The following is a 24,466-nucleotide window of genomic DNA, read 5'->3' on the forward strand; positions in this document are numbered from 1 at the left end:
TAAGAATCTTTAGATAAATGTAATGTCAATTATGCACATTTTAGAGGAAGCTACATAAAAATAGTTATTTCACAGATTTCCCTAGGAATCATATAAAATGAAACCTCTTTCATAATTGATTCTCTGACAATTTCCAGACCTTGCCTTTTCCTCTCAGCTCCCTCATATTTGTTCTAAGAGTGCCTGTAGAGCTAATAAATAAATGCCTTTAAAATTTTTTGAATTCAGTCTTTTAAGAACAGGAATGCCCAAACTCAAATGAGTAGTTCTGTTTTAGGGGCAGTTACCACCCGTTGTTTTTAGAAGCTAGTGGAACAAAGTCACAAAAGCAGTAATGCCTAAGGAAATATGGTACAAGTTCAAGTGGGGTGTCAAGGAATAGATGAAGTGATAAAGCTTAAGTCAGGACTATGCAGGATTGTTCCAGTGAATGGTAAGATGTTGATGGAGAGATTAAAAAAAAAAGGAAAGAGGAAATATGAAAAAGAATAGCCATAGAAAAAAGAAATTTTGTTGGAAAAATTTGTTTTTTTTTGGTGACTTTAATAATGGTTCCACCTGTGGAGTTTTTGGTAAATCTTCACTTTACATTCTTTACTGATAATTATGTAGGTCCAAATAAATCCCAGAAGCAGAGAGTGTGATGCTTGGTGCAAGGGTATGAGACAGGTAAGATTTCAGAGGAAAGACACTGTCTCAGATGTGACACATAATTCTGTGGTACTGAAGACACTGAATTTTACATAATTGATCTTTTGATGTGTGGATTTCCTGGACTATTCCTGCTGTATCATTTTTCACTCTTGATAATTCCAGCGTTCAGCTTTAATTAGATGTAAGAGGTCCTTATTTTGGAAAGGGACTAGAGAAATGCAGATCTAACTTATTTAGAGCTTCCTGACAGCTTTGTTTGTAGATCTCTAGGCGAAGTATGTGTCTGGCCTTTTTCAACAAAGTATTTTCAGTAACAAGTTGTCAGTGAGGTCAGTGACTAGCAGTTCAGGATTAGATACCACCCACCCTGGTTTGTAACCTCCCCCTTCTTTCTCATCCTGGGTGAATGACGCTCAGCTGAAGTGACTGCCCCACTGTCACTGCCTCTCAATTTGGTACTCTGTAACTCTGTGACTAACCAAGAAGTCGTCTTTATTTTTCTGCCCCAAACTCTTTTTGGAAAATTTCCTACAAGAGCTGAATTTTAAACACATTTACTTTATAGGAAGCAACAGAAAGGTAAGAGTCAAGTTTGTAAAAAGAGGAGCTGGACTTCAGTGCTTTTTTGTTTCTGCGTTGAAATTGCTCTGCCTTAGTTATATATTGTAGGTTTAAAATGTAGGGTTTCTTTCTGAATTAAAGAACACATTATTATATAAAACGGGAATGTTTTGACTAGTTATGGTGAGAAATGTAAGCTTTCACGCTAAGTTTAAAGTTATAAATAACTTTCAAGCTAGTGCCAGGGGAAGCTAGTAGCCAAGGTCGTGCTTTGCATTCAGAGAGTTTCTGGCTATAAAAAAACCGATTGGGATCCTGTGCAGGAAAAGATAAGATGTTGTCTGGATGCTTGTGCTTTGGCATGGGGCTGGAGCAAAATATTTGAAGGAATTTTACTTTCAACCCAAAGCTTGTTCACAGTAAATGGGAGATTTTTTAAATGAGATAGTGGCAAAAGCCTTAATTTTTGAATTTAATATTTGCCTTATATATTTGTTTTGTAATTGGCAGTAACATTAAGAAATTGAGGAATCTCTCAGAACTGTTTTTACCACCATTTATAATCAAATAAAAATCACACTGTATGAGATGAATGTGGGAAGTAATAATGTAAAGAGAAGGTCACTATCTGATGGTGTCTGAGTGACTGCGAGCAATTGCTCTCAGTTGCACTGAGGACAGAACTGGGAGGAATAAGTACGGATGGAAACAAGAAGAAATTTAGGCTAGGAGGTTCATTAACTGTAGAGGTTTTGAGTCATGGATATGCACCACTGAGAAAGACAGTTGCAACATATCTGAAGATACAGGAGATCCAAAGATTTGCTTAAAACACACATGTGGGAAAAATAGGATTTCAGATTAGCCTTGGTCCTGGGTTTGTGGCTAGCTTTTTTAGACAGACTAAAATGTCAGCATATATGAGAAAAATTGTGATTTGGAGATGTGGATTATCAGTAGTCAAATTCAAATGGCATATTTGGATGGACTATTACAATTTCATTACCCACTATAAAGAATTACCTTAATAGTAGCATAAGGACACATTTGTTAAATGGAGAAGCCCAAAATGCCAACAGCATATATACAGCTATTTCTATTTGTTGTGTCCTATACATGGTCTGTGCCTTCCTTCTTAACTGAGTAAAATATTGGAATTTTTATAGTAAAACTTATTTTCTTTTCATTATAAAAGTAATATGAGCTCATTATAGGAATTTTGAAAGCACAGAAAAAAATTATCTGTAATCTCATTGATACATTTTCTTTTAGTCTTTTTTCTCTGTACAGCTTTAAAATGAATTGCAGTAATACTGTAGATAAAATTTGGAACCTTGCTTTTTCATTTAACCTTTACAAAAATATTTTCTGTATAATATTACCTAATCTACATAGATGTTATTTTAGATTGCTGTCTAACATTCTTCCAAGTGAATGGCTATATAATTTTTTAATCATTGTTGAACATCTAGGTGCTGTGGTGTGTGTGTGTGTGTGTGTGTGTGTGTGTGTGTGTATTTATTTATTTATTTTAAAGGTCATTTCTTTAAGCTCTGTTCTTAAATGTGTACTTGTCAGATTAGAGAACATTAGAGTTGAAGGCAAAGATTGTGATTTTTAAGAAGATGGGTTTTTACTGTTTTTCTTTTAAGGCTTTGTAAAATTCCTTATCTCCCAAATGAAATACTTATTGAGTGGCCATGAGATGCAAAACACAGTTATCAGGCACATAGATAGCAATATACTTAGTATTTGGAAGGACAGAATCTCCTCTACTTACAAAATTTCAACTTATGGACTTTCACAGGTATCAACAAAGTTACATGTTAAAAATTCTTCATCTCTCCCTGAAACTGACAGACAGTATTATTGACTGCTTACATTATTTTGGACTTTAGAATTTATAAATAACCTTCGTAGAGAATCATCTATATGTTGTTCTGATTTATATGAGTTTTATGATCCAACTGTGGCAAAGAAATAGAATTAGGAAGAACAAATATTTTATAATAAAATTTTGTGGAAATTAGAATTATTTGGAGAAAACCTGTAGGCAGCAAAGTGGAAAGAAAAAGGATAGATGGTACATGCAAAAGCAGAGTTTCAGTTTTGGGATTTTCTGCTTAGGGAAACATGAGAATGGAATAAGGCATGGGTAGGGTGGGAGTTAAGGAAGGTATGAAATTTTAATTCTGTTATTGGTATTGAATTTGGGAATTATGGTTGTAGAAATAGAATATATTGAAGTAAGATTTTTGGAAGTAGTGGCTGGTACAGAAATCAAAGTTGAGAGAGTAGAGACATCAGTATTTGATGGGAGGTGAGGTAGAGGGTTGTGAATTCTTAATATATTCTGCTTGTATTAAAAAATTTTAAATTGTAGAATTTTATTTTTACAGTGATATTTAGAGAAATATCATAGGTATGGAAAGATGGGAGTTCCATTCTTTATTCACTCTGAACTTCTGCTTGCATGTTTCTATTTTTTCTTTGGAATAGAAGGGATTAAGACTTAAGTAGAGAAGTTGGCAGCCCAATATTGCCTGAAGAGAAACTATGTGCTTCGTAATGAAGACTTAAAAATAGTGTTTATTTATGGATCATTGGCTCATGGGAATGTTAGTCTAGAGACTCAAAAAGCATGATTTTCTAAATCTTGTTAGGATACTGGATTTGAAGTGACATGATATTGTGGGGTGGAACTCCTGAGTTTAGCCAAGTTGCAAACCTAATGGAAAGTGACAGATAATTGAGACTATAGAATTTTTGAAAAGGAACACGACTATTAACTGTTGCACCTGATTTTCACATGCTTAATTACTATTTTTACTATTTTTAACTACACTGTTGCTGTCTGGGACACAGTAATCTGCTACCAATTTAATCACTAACTTCCAGGGTCTGAGAAGTGACTAAGTTCCTATGCGCAAAATTGTAAATTAGGTCAAATTTATTTGTCACTGCCACTCCCTCACCTCTTTTTCCTGCTTTTCATTATCCTAACTGGTATGCTTGTGCTGCCCCAGGTCCCTCCATTAACGGTGAAAAAGATTTGATGGAGAAGGCAATGTTTAGCACAAAGAAAGACCTTCAAGTACTGGAACTTGAAGACTTTAGACCCTATTTTGTATTAGCACCATTCAAAATGGGATCAACAGTTCTCAATCTGTTACTTGAAACAGATGAAAGAGACCATACAAGCATTTATCTTCCTTATTTATAGGCATATGGAGTAGAGAATTGGGATCGAGATGTACAATTAACTAGATAATAAATGAATTACCAGGTCTCAGTTGATGAGGCTTCTGGAGGTAGTATCAATGCAAAAAGGCCCTAGGTTAGCCCATTGAGAACACATAGAATGACTGAGAGGCAGGATTCCTCAAAGGGCTACATTGGCTCTACTCCAACGTTGGCTTTAGATTATTTACTCTTTCTAGATGACTTGTGTACCAGATATTATTCTTAGTTCTGGGGATAGATACTAGTGAACCAAATTAAAGCCCTGCCCATATGGTGTTTCCTTTCTAGTGTTTGTGTTTTTGTGGATAGGGATGAAGAGAGAGTGAGAAGTAAAACCTACCTCTCTGTGATTCTCCAGAAGTACCAGGGTCTGTCTTAGTACAGGGCTGGAGCTCATAGATTATGTTTCCATGGAAATTTGCATGATTAACTAGCTTTTCTGTTAGAATCAGCAGTTCCTATTTCCCCAATATGGGGTACCAAAGGAATCCTAGTTTTAAGAATCAAATAATCTGTGATAGGCACTGCTGGTTGCCTATGCAATATCCATGCATTCTGCTCTTCTTGCTAATTTACAGAACCCTGATTTAGGTCAAGAAAAAAGGGCTTAATGCTATACATACTGATCTGCATCTTGCATCCCCACATTTTCCCTGAATTAGGACAGTTACATTTAGTTAAGACAGATGCATAGCAATTCATGTAGACCTACCTCATTCTTTTCAGTGGCTTCATGGTATTTTACTACTGTATGTGAAACAGGAGGGAAGGGGGCAGGGCACAACCTTTAAAAGAATGACATAGCCACAGGACATGACATAAACTATTTAAAACCAACTAGGTCCGAGATGGTGGAGCATTTGACTTCCACTGGAACTTGAGCCTCATTATATGCTCATTGTCATACATTAGCATGCTAAATGACACACCCACCAGCGCCATGACAGTTCTGAGGCTAACCATAAAAGGTCAAAAAGCGGGCAGTAGCCCAATTCCTGGAAATACCCATGCCTTCCCTAAAATAGTTGGAATAATCCTCCCACTCATTATCCTATAAAATTACCCAGCCCATAAAAACTAACCATCCCATATTTTGGGGCCTCTTGCCTTCTGAGATGGCTCACACTCTGTTGTGGAGTTGTTTCTCCCAAGGCTGTTCTTGCCTTTTGAGACAGACCACATTCTGTCTATGGAAGGTGTATCTGTCTAAATAAATTTGACTTACATATACAGTTGACCCTTGAACAACATGGGTTGAATGGCACAGGTCCACTTAGAAGTGAATTTTTTTTCAATAGTAAATGCTATAGTATTACATGATCTGTGGTTGGTTGAATCTTCGGATGTAGAACTGCAGATATGGAGGAACCGTGGATATGAACAGTGACTATAAAGTATCTGTGGAGTTTTGACTGCTGGGAGGGTCAGTGCTCCTACTCCCCACATTGTTCTAGGGTCAACTGTATTGTAAAATGATTATTGCAATAGGTTTAGTTAGCATCCATCATTTCATATAGATACAATAAAAAGAAAAGGGAAAAAAAGAAACCAAATTTTTTTCCTTGTGATGAGAACTCTTAGGATTTACTCTCTTAATAACGTTCATGCATGTCATACAGCAGTGTTAACTATAATCATATGGTACATTACATCCCAAGTAGTTATGTATTTTATAACTGGAAGTTTGTTTCTTTTTTACCACCTTCCTCCAATTCTCCTTTCACCCACCCCCATCTCTGGTAAGCACAAATATAATCTCTTTTTCCATGAATTTAGTTTTTGTTTTGTTTTTAGATTCCACATATGAATGAGCTCATACAATATTTTTCTTTCTCTGTCTGCCTTATTTCACCTGGCATAATGCCCTCAAGTTCCATTCTTGTTGTTATAAATGACAGGACTTCCTCATTTTTTATGGCTGCATAATATTCCATTACACAGTACATAATAGACCACAACTTCTTTATCTATTCACCTTCCAATGGACTCTTAAGTTATTTCCATGTTGTGGCTGTTGTGAATAGTGCTGCTATGAACATGGGGGTGCAGGTATCTTTTTGAGTTAGTGTTTAGTTTCCTTTGGATGTATTCCCAGAAGTAGAATTGCTGGATTATATGGTAGTTCTGTTTATAATTTTTTATGGAACCTCCATACTGTTTTCTGCAGTGGCTGTACTAGTTTACAATCTCACCAAGACAGTTCACAGGGTTCCCTTTTCTCTACATCCTTGCCAACGCATGTTATCTCTTATCTTTTTGATTATGGCCAGTCTAACAGGTGTGAGGTGATATCTCATTGTGGTTTTGATTTGCATTTCCCTAACGACTAGTGATGTTGAGCATCTTTTTATGTACCTGTTGACCATTTGTATATAGTCTTCAGAAAAATGTGTATTTAGGTCTTTTGCCCATTTTTAATTGGGTTATTTGTTTTTTTGCTATTGAGTTGAATGAGTTCTTTATTTATTTTGGATATTAACCCCTTATTGAATATATGATTTGCAAGTATTTTTTCCCATTTTGTAGGTTATGTTTTCACTTTGTTGATTGTTTATTTTGCTGTGCAGAAGCTTTTTAGTTTACTGTAGTTCCATTTGTTTATTTTTTTAATTTTTATTTATTTATTTATGGCTGTGTTGGGTCTTCGTTTCTGTGTGAGGGCTTTCTCTAGTTGTGGCAAGTGGGGTCCACTCCTCATCGCGGTGTGCGGGCCTCTCACTGTCGTGGCCTCTCTTGTTGCGGAGCACAGGCTCCAGACGCACAGACTCAGTAATTGTGGCTCACGGGGCCAGCTGCTCCGTGGCATGTGGGATCTTCCCAGACCAGGGCTTGAACCCGTGTGTCCTGCATTGGCAGGCGGACTCTCAACCACTGCACCACCAGGGAAACCCTTGTTTATTTTAAAAATTAATTATTTATTTAGTTGTGTTGGGTCTTAGTTGTGGCACGTGAGCTCTTTAGTTGCAGCTCACGGGCTTCGTAGTTGTGGCATGTGAACTCTTAGTTGCAGCACGCATGTGGAATCTAGTTCCCTGACCAGGGATCGAACCTGGGCCCCCTGCATTGGGAGCACAGAGTCTTAACCACTGCGCCACCTGGGAAGTTCCCCATTTGTTTATTTTTGCTTTTATTTCCCTTGCCTGAGGGGACACATCCAAAAAAATATTACTAAGACTGATGTCAAAGAGCTTACTGCCTATGTTTTCTTCTAGAAGTTTTACGGTTTTAGGCCTTACATTTAAGTCTCTAGTCCATTTCAGGTTAATTTTTGTGAGTGGTGTAAGATAGGGGCCTAGTTTTGTTCTTTTACATGTGAATATCCATTTTTTCTAACACTGTTTATTGAAGAGACTCTTCTCTATTTAGTATTCTTGGCTTCCTTGTCAAATATTAGTTGACCATATGCTTAGATTTACTTCTGATTTCTCTATTCTGTTCCACTGGTCTATTTTGTCATTTTTATGCAGGTACCATACTGTTTTAATTACTATAGCTTTATAGTATAGCTTGAAATCAGGAAGTGTAATGCCTCTCACTTTGTTCTTTTTTCTCAGGATTACTTTGGCTATTCTGGGTCCTTTGTGGTCCCATATAAACTTTAGAATTGTTTATTTCTACTTCTGAAAAAATGCCATTGAAATCTTGATAGGAATTGCATTGAATCTTTAGATGGTTTTTGGTCAGTCTAGAGATTTACATTTTAACAATATTAATTCTTGCATTCCATGTACGTGGGATACTTTTCCATCTATTTGTGTCTTCCTCATTTTTTTTCATCAGTGTTTTCAGAGTAGTGATCTTTTACCTTCTTGGTTAAGTTTATTCTCAAGTATTTTATTGTTTTTCATGCTATTGTAAATGGAAATGTGTTCTTTCTTTCTTTTTCAGATAATTTGTTGCTAGTGTATAGGAATGCTACTGATTTTTTTTTTTTTTTTTTTTTTGCGGTACACAGGCCTCTCACTGTTGTGGCCTCTCCCGTTGCGGAGCACAGGCTCCGGATGCGCAGGCTCAGCAGCCTGGCTCATGGGCCTAGCTGCTCTGTGGCATGTGGGATCTTCCCGGACTGGGGCACGAACCCATGTCCCCTGCATCGGCGGGCGAACTCTCAACCACTGCACCACCAGGGAAGCCCGCTACTGATTTTTGTATGTTAATTTTGTATCCTGCAACTTTTTGAAATCCATTGATTAGATTTAACAGTTTTCCAGTAGGATCTTTAAGATTTTCTGTATATAAAATCATGTCATTTGCAAATAGAGACAGTTTTACTTCTTCCTTTCCAAATCTGATGCCTTTTATATTTTTTCTTGTGTGATTGCTCTGGCAAGGAGCTCCAGTACTCATTTTTTCTCTTTATTCCCTCATAGTAAATTAAGCAAACTAGCTTTCTGTCTGTTTAATGTGTTGCAAGTATTTTCTCCCAATTTGTTGGCTTTTTTTTTTACTTTTATGTTTTATTTTTAAATCATACATAAAATAAAATATTTTTGTGTTCAGTTTTTAAAACTTCTTCCTTTATGGTTTCTGGATTTTGTGTTTGGGTAGAAAGGAATTTCTACTTCAATTATTACACATAAATGTATTATATATAAACTCACTCATACTTTCTTTCAGAATTTAAAAGTCTTTGCTACATCTGGAATTGATTTTGAGCAAACGAGTGAGGCTGGGAGTCAGCTGTATTTTAATTTTTCATCTAAATATTTATTTAGTTGGTCTAATATGATTTATTTCAGTCACTCTTTTTCCTGCTAATTTATTTTTAATTTAAAAAATATATTTTTATTTATTTGGCTGTACCAGGTCTTAGTTGTGGCACGTGGGATACTATTTTTTTTTTTTTTTTTAGTTGTGGCGTGGCATGTGGGATCTTTAGTTGCAGCATGCAGGATCTCTTTTTAGTTGTGGCATGTGGGACCTTTAGTTGCGGCATGTGAACTCTTAGTTGTGGCATGTGGCATGTGGGATCTACTGACCAGGAATCAAACCCAGGCCCCCTGCATTGGGAGCACAGAGTCTTAGCCACGGGGCCACCAGGGAAGTCCTCTTTCCTGCTAATTTAAAATGCCATCTTTATCATAAGCTAAATTTATATTAGAGTCTGTGTTTCACTCTTCTTCCTGTTCTGTAATACTCTTTTAAAAAAATTTTTATTTTATATCAAGTGTAGTTGATTTACAATGTTATGTTAGTTTCAGGTGTACAGCAAAGTGATTCAGTTATACCTATATATATATACATATATATATATATTCATTCTTTTTCAGATTCTTTTCTCATATGGGTTATCACAGAATATTGACTAGAGTCCCCTAGGCTATACAGTAGGTCCTTGTTGGTTATCTGTTTTATATATAGTAGTGTGTATATGTTAATCCCAAACTCCTCATTCATCCCACCCTGCTTTTCCCCTTTGGTAACCATAAGTTTGTTCTGGTAATATTTTTATCTAATTTTTCTGCAGTCCCTACTTTTTTCCCCCCTTTTCTGTTCTTATTTATTTATTCTAAAACATTTTTTTTTAAATTGAAGATAGTTGACTTACAATATTGTGTTAGTTTCAGGTATATAGCAAAGTGATTCAGTTATTTCCTTTTTCAGATTGTATTCCATTATAGGTTATTATAAGATATTCAATATAATTTCCTGTGCTACACAGTAAATCCTTGTTGCTTATTTATTTTATGTATTGTAGTTTGTATCTGTTAATCACATACTCCTTATTTGTCCTTCTCTCCCTCCCTGTCCCCTTTGGTAACCATAAGTTTGTTTTCTATGTCTGTGAGTCTGTTTTTGTCTTATATATAGATTCATTTGTATTATTCATTTTAGATTCACATATGAGTGATATCATATAGTATTTGTCTTTGTCTGACTTACTTCACTAAGTGTAATGTTCTCTAGGTGCATCCATGTTGCTGAAAATGGTAGTATTTCATTCTTTTATATGGCTGAGTCATATTCCATTGTGTATCTATACAACATCTTCTCAAACCAATCATCTGTTGATGGGCACTTGGGTTATTTCCATGTCTTGGCTACTGTAAATAATGCTGCCATGAACATTGGGGTGCATGTATGTTTTTGAATTAGAGTTTTCATTTTTTTTCTTGACATATACCCAGAAGTGTGATTGCTGGATCATATGGTAACTCTAGTTTCAGTTTTTTGAGGAACTTCCATACTGTTTTTCATAGTGGCTGCACCGATTTATGTTCCCACCAACAGTATAGGAGAGTTCTCTTTTCTCCACAACCTCTCCAGCATGTATTTGTAGATTTTTAAATGATGGTCATTCTGAGTGTTGTGAGGTGATACCTCATTGTGCTTTTGATTTGCATTTCTCTAATAAGTAACAATGTTGATCATCTTTTCATGTGCCTGTTGGCCATCTCTCTCTTCTTTGGAAAAATGTCTACTTAGATCTTCTGCCCATTTTTTGATTGGGTTGTTTATTTTTTTGATATTGAGTTGTATGAACTCTTTGTATATTTTGGATATTAACTCCTTGTTGGTCACATTGTTTGCAAGTATTTCCTCCCATTTTGTAGGTTGTCTTTTCGTTTTGTTGATGGTTTCCTTTGCTGTGCAAAAGCTTTGAAGTTTGAATAGGCCCCATGTGTTTATTTTTGCTTTTATTTCTTTTGCCTTGGGAGACTGATCTAAGAAAATATTGCTATAATTTATGTCTGAGAATGTTTTGCCTATGTTCTCTTTTAGGAGTTTTATGGTGTCATTTCTTATATTTAGGTCTTTAAACCATTTTTAGTTTGTTTTTGTATATGGTGTGAGGGAGTTTTCTAATTTCATTAATTTACATGTAGCTGTCCAGCTTTCCCCACACCCAGCACTTGTTGAAGAGACTGTCTTTTTTTCCATTGTATATTCTTGCCTCCTTTGTTGTAGATTAATTGACAGTAGGTGCATGGGTTTATTTGTAGGCTCTCTATTCTGTTCCATTGATCTATATGTCTATATGTTTTGTGCCAGCACCACACTGTTTTGATTACTGTAGCTTTGTAGTATAGTCTAAAATCTGGTTATGCCTCCAGCTTTGTTCTTTTTCCTCAGGATTGCTTTGGCAATTCTGGATCTTTTGTAGTTCCATATATACTGGAGGATTATTTGTTATAGTTCTATGAAAAATGACATGTGCAATTTGATAGGGATTGCATTAACTGTGTAGGTTGCTTTGGATAGTATGACCATTTTAATAATATTAATTCTTCCAATCCAAGATCTTGGAATATCTTTCCATTTCTTTGAATCGTCTTCAATTTCCTTTGTCAATGTTTTATAGTTTTCAGCTTATAGGTCTTTCATCTCCTTTAAGTTTATTCCTAGGTATTTTATTTTTCTGATGTGATTTTAAATGGGATTTTTTTTCATTGTTAGTGTAAGGAAATGCAACAGATTTCAGTATACTAATCTTGTATCCTGCTACCTTGCTGATGCATTCCCTACTTTTAAAATAACTTTATTTTATAACATGTTTTAATACCTGGAAGGATTACTCTTTCTCCTTATTCTTTTCTGCCCCTTCAGGATTTTCCTACATGTAATTACATAATGTTTATTTCCAGATGAATTTTAGTGTAACATTTTATAAAATTATTATAATAGCCTGTGAATATTTTAATTTAGGGAGAAATAATGCCTTTTTAATGTTTAATCTACCTATACATCATCATTTTGTTTACTCAATTCTTTTTCGACATCCTTCAGTAGAGTTTTAAAGCTGTCTTTACACAAGTATTTTATACATTTTACACAAGTATCTTTGGTACCATCATATTTTGGTATCTTTCCTTCCATCATATTTTTAAAATTGGCTGTTATTTGTAAGAAGGGGAGCCATTGATTTGAGTCCACATTTGCATTTCTAAGATGGCCTCTGGTGGTTGAGACACAGCTGATATTCAATGGGGATTTGGGGACCCAGATCTTCGGGCTCGCTCATTTGGATTTGCTTCTTCAGTTAAGTGTGTCCTCCCTGAACTGTACCACCATCCAGCCCACATAATTTTATTTTTAAAACATTTTTATAAAACTTAATTTTTTAAACTGAAAAACTTATATATGTACATTTATTTTTATTTTTTATTTTAACAAAGGGTGCCTTACCTAGGGTTCTTTTTTTATTTTTAACATCTTTATTGGAGTATAATTGCTTTACAATGGTGTGTTAGTTTCTGCTTTATAACAAAGTGAATCAGCTATATGTATACATATATCCCCATATTCCCTCCTTCTTGCGTCTCCCTCCCACCCTCCCTATCCCACCCCTCTAGGTGATCTCCCTGTGCTATGTGGCTGCTTCCCATTAGCTAGGGTTCTTGATTGCAACAAAGAGTCTGCTCTGGCTAGCTCCAGCAGAAAGAGTTTCATAAATGATATTTGGTAGCCCATAGATTCTCCTGGAGAGCCAGAGCAACAGCCAAAGACAATGCAGCTAGGAAAAATGTCCAAGTGTACCTGAGGAATGGTCCTAAAAGTGTACTAGCTTCCATTTTTCCTGGCTTTTGCACTCGGCAGTAGAGTCCTACCACAACTTTCCCAGAAGGATCTGATGCCTGTGACCTTTAAAAATCTCACCCAAGCTGTCGTTGGTTGGTGAAGTCTGGGCCCCACTACTTCAAGGGAGTCTGAGAAGAGCAGGTTTCTTAGCTTTCCAGTCTCTCTAGTAGAGGAGGAAAAGTGGGCGAGGGCTGGATGGGGTGTTAGCAAACATAGCATTCGTCACAAAGGGTATACAGTGAAAATACATCTTCCTTCTGCCTTGACCTCAGATCCTCAGTTCTCTGGTCCTCTTTTTTGTTGTTGTTGTTAAATTTATTTATTTATTTACTTATTTTTGGCTGCATTGGGTCTTTGTTGCTGCGTGTGGGCTTTCTCTAGTTGCGGCGAGCGGGAGCTACTCTTTGTTGTGGTGCACAGGCCTCTCATTGTGGTGGCTTCTCTTGTTGCAGTGTGTGGGCTCTAGGTGCATTGGCTTCAGTAGTTGTGACATGCAGGCTCACTAGTTGTGGTTCATGGGTTCTAGAGCACAGGCCCAGTAGCTGTGGCACACGGACTTAGTTGTTCCACTGCATGTGGAATCTTCCCAGACCAGGGATCAAACCCATGTTCTCTGCATTGGCAGGCAGATTCTCAACCACTGCACCACCAGGGAAGCCCTCTGGTCCTTTTTTTCACAAGGAAACTGCTACCAGTTTCTGGTGAAAATTAAAAAAAGAATTGTTCCACATCAGTATGTATGAATTTACTCTTCATCATAGCTGCCACTTGGTTGAATTTAACCAATTTATTGTTCTGTGATATTCTGGATTATTTTAATGTTGTTTCTATCTCTTGGTGAGGACTGATATTCCCCAGTAAGGCCATACAAATTGTTAAAATATGAAATGCTTTTGTACTCCCTCTCCCCCTCACTAGTGGCCTTCCTCCACTTGGTCTCTGCCTAGGACCCTCTAGACCTCCCCTAGACCCAGGAACTAAAAGGTGAACACCTTGCATAGATGGGGCTTTCCAAGACCCAGCTCCAGGCTAGACTGATTGGTTGGGACCTAAGTCATGCTAGTTGTTAAATATTTTTAATATCTCCCCTACTTCTAGGCAAATGAAATCTAATTGGATTCTGTATACTTCCTAAGACTTTTTCTCTTGTTACAGTTCAAATCACACCAATGAAAGAATATCTGACAATTTTTTTTTTTTTTTTTTTTTTTTGCGGTACGCGGGCCTCTCACTGCTGTGGCCTCTCCTGCTGCGGAGCACAGGCTCTGGACGCGCAGGCTCAGCGGCTATGGCTCACAGGCCCAGGCGCTCCACGGCATGTGGGATCCTCCTGGACCGGGGCATGAACCCGTGTCCCCTGCATCGGCAGACGGACTCTCAACCACTGAGCCACCAGGGAAGCCCCAGTATGAGTGGCTCTTAATAAAACTATACCAGAATTCACAGGATCATTGCTCTCTTTTCCAATTAATAATATTTTGATACTGTATTAAAATTTGCTGCGGATGAACATCAAATTTTCAGAACCTACCTTTTTGATATATGGGATAACATTTGTCAGTTCCCAATGCCATGATTACTCAAAGATGCTAACAATAATTCTGTGATAATATATGCAGATTTTTAGTGCTCTGCAATATCGTGGTTCTCAACCTAGAGTCCTTTTGCTTCCCAGAAGACATGTGACAATCTCTAGGGACATTTGTGATTGTTACGAGGAGGCTGGTGATACTGGCATCTAGTGGTTAGAGGTTAAGGATGCTGCTAAACATCCTACAAGTCAAGATAGCCCCCCATAACAAATTATGCAGCCTAAAATGTCAATAGTGCTGGGAATGAGAAGCCCTGCTGTACTAAAATCCACCTGGAAAAGGACATTTATCTAAACAGTTAAACATTCTTCCACTATCTTTTCTCCTGTGGTTTATCAATTTCTTCTCAAGATTGTTGGCACAATTTTTCCATTTTAAAGACCATGTTCCTTAGTAGATAATGTGAAAGCAAACTCAGAATATTGTCATTTTGCTTCCTCTCTGTACCTTGTTAACATAGGAGGAGGGAGGTTGTACCTTTTTTGTCCTTCCACCCTCACATGAAACCTAAAAGATTTTGTGTTGTTTTGTGTGTTTTTTACAAGTCTTTGCTCATTGTAATTTTAGTCCACTCTTCTAATAGGCTAATACCACACTTATGTATTCATCCTTACATTTACCCTTTTCCGTCTTCTTTTGTATGTCCTTTAAAAATCTCAGTCTTTAGAAAGTACCTTGTATATAGCATATTGAGTTATATTTGCATATGTTGTCTCCCATTTTTTTCCCCCCTCATTTGTGATTGCAGTAGTGGGTTTTATTTTTTCACCTGTCTTTCATTTTAGAATCTCTGCCTCTGGGAAATTCTTATATTTTCTCTGAACTGCTAAGCAACCTAAGGTATTTGTCTTTGCTTTTGGTTTTCTTCCTTGGCCGTAATGAACTCTAAGGTGATACGTTGAATTTTTCCCAAGGTTCCTGTCACTTTGACTTCACTAACACATTCCTCTTTGTTGGTAAGAATTAAGCCCAGGGTAGCCCTTCCATTCTTAGTTTCTTTTGCTCTCTGAATGATGAAGTTGCTGATAGGCAGATGACAAAGGAAAGGAATGATTCCTCAGGGCAGGTTTTAATTACTTTATTGTCTCTTTGGGTTTGCTGAATTCTTTTACTTAAAAATTTTTGCCACGTCTCTTTTTATCTTGACCTTTCACCTCAGTCAACTTTCTTTTCATTTTACTTAACATTTCCATCATTTCTTACCTAGAATTTTTAAGTTTGGGTATTTCACTGAGAGCACAGAGTAGATGTATTCTATATTTTCTTTCGTCTTGAGGATAATTTCCCTTGTCTTCCTCTTTTATTGTTATACAGTCTTTTAATTTTGGATTTTTTCTATTTACTTATTTTGAAAGACAAGAGATTTATTCAGTCCTGGTGTTTGTCATAAGTGAGATATATACACATCTATATCCGTTTTGAGCTCTGTCATTATCAATTTTGGAATTACAGAATTTCCCTCTCAACTCTTAAAGTGGAGGGCAAGTATCTTGCTGAATTTCTGGGCTACAGGAGCTATATATTCATTTGGGGCAACTATTCCCCTATTCCTATTGTTTGACCCTCTACTTGGACGTGAATTTAATCTTAGATAATTTGAAGCAATTCAGATTCACTTTTCTAAAAGAGGCGCATAAAACCTAATCTCTAGAATAGCCTCTGCCAGTGTTTTTTTGTGTTTCTGCTCCTACTGTTGGGGCTCTAATATCCCAGGGCACAATATGTCATTCTTCCCTTGTCCTCTTTTATCCTGTGTTGCATTTCTGGGAACTAAAATCTTCCAACTGAGCGTAGTTAGAAATATATTGCTGGGAGGTGGCCAGGAAATATCGCTGGCTATCTAAAAAGCAGCTGCTGTGCAGTAACAGGGTGAGAGCTGAATTTTTGGTTGGCTCTCTCAGCTTCAAGTCTCTGACAGGATGTCTAGATACATGGATGTGAGGATCTGGCTCTGTGGCTGCTTTAAATTTAGGCACGAGGGAGTTCTAGGTCCCCCTCCTCCCAGTTTGTTCCATTCATGAAGTAAGATAAGGTAGAGTGGCCAGATTTAGCAAATAAATATACATGACACACAAGTTTGAATTTTAGGTAAACAAATTAATAATTTTTTTAGTATAAGTATGTTTCTGGCATAAGACATATGCCAGAAAATTATTCATTGTTTATCTGAAATGCAAAGTTAACTGATCATTCTGTATTTTATCTGACAACTATAAGGGAAGAGAAATTCCCCTCCAGTGTTTGAAACCATGAATGAGGTCGTTATCCTTTTGTGTCTCAGGTACTGATGTAGCAGGGTCTTTTTCTGGTTTTGTAAGGGTTGCCTTACAGTCTTCACCTTCAGGGCTGGTCAACACTGGGAGGACTGGAAGAAGTTTGTAGAGTCTGGGAACCTTCAGAGAGGAAAAGAGTGAAGACCTGGACTCCTTCCTTGCATTTATTATTAGAAAGTTTTTTGTGCATTGAACTGGTCTCGATTAAAAAAGGACCTAGTAAGAAAAAACATCAAAGACCTTAGGCTAGGACTCCTTGTTGTAGCCTGCATTGCCCACTGGGAGAGGCTGTTTGTGCACTTGTGTAATTGGAGGCAGAAGGCCCTGCTGACCCATCCGCTTGGTGCTTGGTGAACTTAAAAACTCCAGGTGTGGCTGCCATGCTATACCTCTAAGGGAGCAGGCTGCTTCTCTCTTGAACAATCACTGTGACCACTGTATTTGCAGCAGCAAAAGCAAGAGCACAGCAGGTGGAAGGGTCACATGGAACTGCAGGGGATCAGTTTTCATGAGTAAACTGTGTGCCAGGAGCAGAACAGCAGCAGCCTTCAACAGGGCCCACTTGTATTCTAATAAAATTCTCTGGTTTTCTCTCTCTGAGGTATGTGGATCAAGAGGCCCCCAGAGTTCTTGAACAATTTGAGGAATAAGAGAGATACTGGGCTCCCTGCCAGTCTGGCAGTTGGGAAGTGGTTTTAATTTGAAAGATTAATAGATAGGACCTTCTTTTTACCCCAAACTATTGAAGTAGTTCCTACTATTAGCACATATATACATATATTTTACAAATACAACATCATAACATATATTGTTTTATAATAGCTAAGTTCTGTAAAAGTTTCTTTATTATTTTTCCAAGATGTCATGACCTGAGAAGACTATATATATTTTCCTGTGGTCTTGTGCTCAGCAGTTTTAAAAATATAGCTTAGATCAATAAATATATGTTAACAAAAGAATATCAAGTTTTGTGATTCTTTACGATTCTTGCATATTTTTCATCTTGTTCAGTCTGTATCCATTAATATTTTTAAAAGACCAAGCTCAAAATTTCACCAGTAATAATTAGTCATCCTTGGTAATTTTAAAAAATTTGATTACTTGTTTAACTTTGCTGCCTTAGTTTATATCATATAATCTTGCACTTATGCACATACTAAGTTAAAACATATTGATTGTTGATCCTCTTGATTGCATTCTTTTAGGGAGAAATATAAGAGCATGTTTATTATGGTCTTAGAGTAGGAAATAATTTCTTAAATAAGACCGCCAAAACATAAGCAATGAAGTAAAAGACTGAAAAATTTAATTATATTAATATAAAACCCTTCTTTGTGGAAAAAAATAGCATAAAAGAAGATAAATGAAAGCTACCAACTGAGAGGATATATTTAGAAATCATTCATATAAAATGGATTGCGTTATTTTTCCCCATTCTTTTCTTTCCCTGTATCCAGGCCCTTTGTCATATGATGTTGCAGTTCTTCCCACTAGAGGCAGAGTATATTTCCCTGCACCATTAGTGTTAGACTTGGTTGTGTGACTTGCTTTGCCCATTGAAATGTGGGCAGAAGAGGCAGAGTACTAGTTTGAAGCTTATATCTTTTTTTTTTTTTTGTGGTACACGGGCCTCTCACTGTTGTGGCCTCTCCCATTGCGGAGCACAGGCTCCGGACGCACAGGCTCAGCGGCCATGGCTCACGGGCCCAGCTGCTCCATGGCATGTGGGATCCTCCCGGACCAGGGCACGAACCCGTGTCCCCTGCATCGGCAGGCGGACTCTCAACCACTGAGCCACCAGGGAAGCCCGAAGCTTATATCTTAAGAGGCACTGTGTTTCCAATTGTCCTTGTATTTTTGTTGTTGCCATGGGAAAAACATGATTCTGGTAGCCGGCTTGTCCAAGGAGGATGAGAAACATGTGGAATAGATCTGGATTCCAAAACTACAGCTTGGAGTAAGCCCAGCCAGGCCCATCCTGCATTAGCTGACCCCCAGCCAACCTGAAAGTGTACAAGAGAGAATAAATGTTGTTTTATCCCACTGAGTTTTAGGGTGGTTTCTTATGTAGCATTATTGTGGAAATAGCTGGCTCACAGACTCATTCAATGAAAATGATCTAAGAACTCCTAAAAAATTAATGAGGAAAATAACAATCTTAACAGGGAAATGGGTCCATGATAAGTGAAAAAGTAATTCATAGATGAGAAAATTGTAATGACCAATACATAAGTGAAAAGACATTTAGCTTGTTTCACTAGTTATCAGGTAAATACAGATTAAATCAATGATGAGATAGTTTATCATACCTATTAGATTGGCAAAAATTAATGTCTGACAATAACCTAGTATCTGTAAGGATGTGAAGAAAATAGAACTTTTATATACAGATGGTGGAATGTTTAAGAATATAAAGAGAGGGACTTCCCTGGTGGTCCAGTGGTTAAGACTCTGGACTTGGGCTTCCCTGGTGGCGCAGTGGTTGAGAGTCCACCTGCCGATGCAGGGGACACGGTTCGAGCCCTGGTCTGGGAAGATCCCACATGCTGCAGAGCGGTTAGGCCCGTGAGCCATGGCCACTGAGTCTGCGCTTCCGGAGCCTGTGCTCCGCAACGGGAGAGGCCACAACAGTGAGAGGCCCACGTACCACAAAAAAAAAAAAAAAAGACTCTGGACTTCCACTGCAGGGGACACAGGTTTGATCCCTGGCCGGGCAACTAAGATCCCACATGCTGTGCAGCATGGCCAAAAGAAAAAAAAAAAGAATACAAAGAGAGACATAGTAAGCAGGGAGAGGATATTTTCGAGGAATATAATTGACAAAGGATTATATATAAAATATACAGAGAATTTTTGGAAATTACTAAGAAAAAACAGGCAACCTAGGAGAAAAATTGGTAAAAAAATACAGGTAAGCAGTCCACAGAGAGGAGTGTTTTAAGCTAGTTAACCTAAAACAGATCACCAATTACATTGGTAATCAGAAATGAAAATTAAAACAGCAATGAGATCAACTTTGTACCTCCCATGGTGCCAGAAGTTGAAATGTCATGCAGTATCTTGTGCTGGTGAGGAGATGGGGACATGTGAGTCCATGTGGTCTGCTGGTAATATTTTGGAGACCAATTTGGTAGTATTTGTTGAAATTGAATACTCGCATACATTCTGACCGAGAAATTCTACTTCTGAATTGTATTAGTTTCTAATGCTGCCATAACAAAATACCACATGCTGGGTGGCTTAAACAACAGAAATTTATTTTCTCATAGTTTGAAGGCTAGAAGTCTAAGATCAAGGTGTCGGTAGGTTTGTTTTTTTCCTGAGGCTTCTCTCCTTGGCTTGCAAATAGCTATTTTTTTACTATATCCTCACATGGTCATCCCTCTGTGTGTGTGTCGGTGTCCTTACCTCCTCTTCTTATAAGGTTAGCATTTATAGTGAATTAAGGCCCACCATAATGGCCTTATTTTAACTTAATCACGTCCTTAAAGACCTTGTTTCCAATAAAGCCATATTCTGAGGTACGGGGGGTTGGTACTACAAACATGAATTTTGAGTAGGACACAATTCAGCCCACAGCAGAATATATATATATTAGAGGGACTCTTGCATAGGTACACAAAAATACATGTATGAGAATGTTTGTTATAGCATTGTTTCCTATAGTAAAGGGTTGAATACTACCTAAACATACTTGAATAGGGATATGGGCAGATAAAATACATTATAAATGCATCTGATAAAATGCTATAAATGCAAAATAAAAGAACAAACTAAATCAATCACATTAATTGAGAACTCATTTTTCTCAAATAATAAGAAATCTGTAGGTGAGAAGTTCAGAACTGATAACATCAAAGACCTTTCTTTCTATACTTCTGCTCTGTCATCTTTCCTCCTCAGGTTTGCAGTAAGACTGCTTTATGTTCAGGCATCATACCACAGATAATAGAAGGATGGGTGAAGGGCTATGGCAACATTGTCTGACATCCTTTTTATAGGGAAAGCAAAAGCTTTGTCAGAAACCCTCTCAGCAAACATCTGCTGATATCTCATTGGCCAGAATTCTGTCATATGCCATTTTGAGTTGCAAAGAAGGCTGGAAAATCTAATGTCTTGCTTCCATAGCAGTGAAAGGCAAGGGGGAGCTGGCTCTATGTATTGAGTGAGCTAACCTGTGGTTATAGTTTCACATCAATAGACTGTGAAAATGTAGTGTTGAGACGAGAAAGTGAGAGAGAGAGAGAGAGAGAGAGAGAGAAGTAGGAATAGATGGGAAGTACAATACTGTTTGTGTAAATTTAAAAATCCACACACACATAAGGCCATATACCATTATAAAGATATATACCATTGTAAAGGTATGTATATCATATATAATAAAAGTTATGGAAAGTTGATTGGAAAGGTACCCATGAAATACTACAGATTGGATGCCTATAGGAAGGAGGGAGGGAAGTGGAACTGAGGCTGAGGGATACAGAATATGATAAAAACAACAACAAAAAAACAGGCTTTTCACAGACCAGTTGCATGAATTGAACTTCACAGAGGAGCATGATTGATTGTGTCAGTCTAATTCTTTGTATTCAAGACCCAGGAGGAAAAAAGCTGGGATGAGTCAGGTCGTGTGTGGGTTACTCAGACTATTGGTCAAGGTCATTATTTAGAGTAAAAAAAATGTGATTCACTATGTTAACAACTGAGTTTAATTATTTTTATTTACTCTGTGATAAGCACCATTCTTTTCACTACAGTTGAAGGTCTGATGTTACAGTTTAAGTTTAGGGACGGTAGCAGTTATTTTTTGGACAATTTAGGGATACTGTAAGCTTTGAAAAATGGATTTTCTTTGTGTTTGTACATATATTTCCTGTGTTCCATAACGCAAAATTAGTAGAGTTGACTTTTAGAGGGTCAGTGGGGACAAGAGTAAAATAAACCTGGCTACTTGGTAGTGAAATCCATCATGCTCTAGTTTTCTGTTATTATCTTTGGAAACAGAGAGTGGGAGAAAGATTTCCTTCTTCTCTTTCTAATATAGTCTCAGTGACTGACTGGCTCTCTGCTCTGGAATGAAGCAGATTGGCACAACTCCATAAGTCTTATGTGGGAACAAGACACCAGAAGTTCCTTCCTTCCTTCCTTCCTTCCTTCCCTCCTTCCTTTCTTTCTTTCTTTCTTTCTTTCTTTCTTTCTTTCTTTCTTTCTTTCTTTCTTTCTTTCTTTCTTTCTTTCTTTTTCTTTCTTTCTTTCTTTTTCTTATTGTCATTATTTGCTTTTAGTTTTGTATTCTGTCCTTAAACCATCCCATACTCAATCCTCTAAATAACATACACAATTTATTAATATGTGTTAGTATGTCTTGTGTTTATTAAGCATTTGTTATGACTTTGGAAGCAGCTTTTTTTTTAACATCTTTCTTGGAGTATAATTGCTTTACAATTGTGTGTTAGTTTCTGCTTTATAACAAAGTGAATCAGTTATACATATACATATGTCCCCATATCTCTTCCCTCTTGCGTCTCCCTCCCTCCCACCCTCCCTATCCCACCCCTCTAGTTGGTCACAAACCACCTAGCTGATCTCCCTGTGCTATGCGGCTACTTCCCACTAGCTATCTATTTTACTTTTGGTAGTGTATATATGTCCATGTCACTCTCTCACTTTTGTCACAGCGTACCCTTCCCCCTCCCCATATCCTCAAGTCCATGCTCTAGTAGGTCTGTGTCTTTATTCCCATCTTACCCCTAGGTTCTTCATGACCTTTTTTTTTTTTTCTTAGATTCCTTATATATGTGTTAGCATACGGTATTTGTTTTTCTCTTTCTGACTTACTTCACTCTGTATGACAGACTCTAGGTCCATCCACCTCACTACAAATAACTCAATTTCGTTTCTTTTTATGGCTGAGTAATATTCCATTGTATATATGTGCCACATCTTCTTTATCCATTCATCTGTTGGAAGCAGCTTTTAAGCTCTTCCATTTTAGGACCATGATTCCTTGTTACCTAATTATAAATTATTATCATGGATGGGGTAGAACTTCCCTTGGTGAAATGGATTTAATTTGCTAAATAAAAATGTGTGAACTTAATGACTCTTCACCACTTTTAAATCAGATGGGCAATCTGTTATCTCTCACAGCAGTCTTCTAAAATTCAATGACATCTGGATTTGGAAAAGTAGAATTCCACAAAGAGAAACTTATCTTTCCACAAAATAACAATAATTGACTAATGAATTATTTAATACTATAATTCACACTCCATTAGAGCCTATGAGTAATTTTATAAGTAATTACCCTTCATATCAGCTTTATAGGTCTCACTTCACAGGAAGAAACCACAGTAAATGGGAGTCAATGTGGACAAGGCCAAGCAAAGTAAAGTAGGGCTTGAATCTGAACTAAGTTTGTCTTGCCTTTCTGCCTATTCTTTTCATGACTTCCCTTCTTTCCCTACCCCTAGTGGGTACTTGTTTTGCAAAGTACTATCTTTGGCGCCTTATCTCCCTCTACTCAGCCTTAGGAGAGCTCTTCTAGTCTCATGATTTAAGGCGTAACACGTAGTTACCATATCTTGATTTTTCTCCTGAGCTCCAGGATTCTGAATTTCTAGCTCCCCATTGTTTTTTTAAGCCACAAATAGAATGGAGTCTAATAAGGCCTTTAGATATAGGTTCTTAAGGCACCTGGAAAAACCAAAAATCATTAAATGAGACGCAGTTCAGGAATGCCTGTGTCAGGGAACCAAACTCAGAGTTGGAAAGTAAAGTGGAATTAAGTGGTTAACTGAAAACCGAAAAAAAAAATTAGTTATCTGTATATTCTAAAATGTGTGGGTGATAGGTAAGAAGGATAAGCAAATTACTTGTAAAACAGACTTTTCAGTTTCCTCCTGGATGCTTATCTTATAAGTTAATTTGAGAAATAATTTTAAGTATCGCTTTTATATTATAGAGAATACATCAGTTTAGAAAATTGAAGTTAAAAAATTTTATGAAAGAATCAATAACAGTTGAGATGTTATACTTTATTTCCAAATGTAAAATTTAATTTTTACATGGCTACCATTAGTTACTACATGAGGAAAGAAACTGCCATATTCAGGTATTAAAAATAATTTTATAGAGTGAAGAACCCCAAACTTGCTTTCATTATAAGGAATAGAATTCTCTTTTAAAGAAGCTATAATTTCCTATTGTGAATCACAACTGAGGAAGAGAATGATTATTTCTTTTCTCTTTGGAAAATTTAATACTTTCATATAAAGGATATGTCATTAGTGGCAAGCCTGGGAACATGAGAAGAGAGATCACTCTGAGCCTTTAGATCTGTTTTATTTTTGCCATCGTTTACAGTAGACTTGATGTTTGTGATAATAGCTTTAGAGAAGTGTGGAAAATTTTTATCTTTGGTCAAGATAAATTTGTTGTAGTTAATGATGTTAGCTAATTAGATAGTAAGATCTTTATTTTTAGAGTAAATCAGGCAAATCAATGTTCATGCTTTTCCAAATTGAAGTGGGTGTTAAGTTGTAAAATAAAGAATGTGCAGCTTGTATGAGGACTTTGTTAGTCATAACATTTCACGCTCATGAGAAATAATGCAGGGATAAC

At 36.9% G+C, this 24,466-nt stretch overlaps 1 protein-coding gene across 1 annotated transcript in view; it reads left to right on the plus strand.

Moving 5' to 3' along the window:
• Positions 1–1,152: 1,152 nt before the first annotated feature.
• The window catches only part of CTNNA3 (catenin alpha 3), a 1,660,471-nt gene continuing 1,637,157 nt past the window's right edge, over positions 1,153–24,466 (plus strand). The window contains exon 1 of the mRNA XM_081238023.1: positions 1,153–1,233. The gene's annotated coding sequence lies outside the window, so the exon portion shown is untranslated. The remainder of the gene's footprint in view (positions 1,234–24,466) is intronic.

Source organism: Mesoplodon bidens (genome assembly GCF_964165515.1).
Source record: "Mesoplodon bidens genome assembly, chromosome: 1".
In the NCBI taxonomy this organism is placed as follows: domain Eukaryota; kingdom Metazoa; phylum Chordata; class Mammalia; order Artiodactyla; family Ziphiidae; genus Mesoplodon; species Mesoplodon bidens.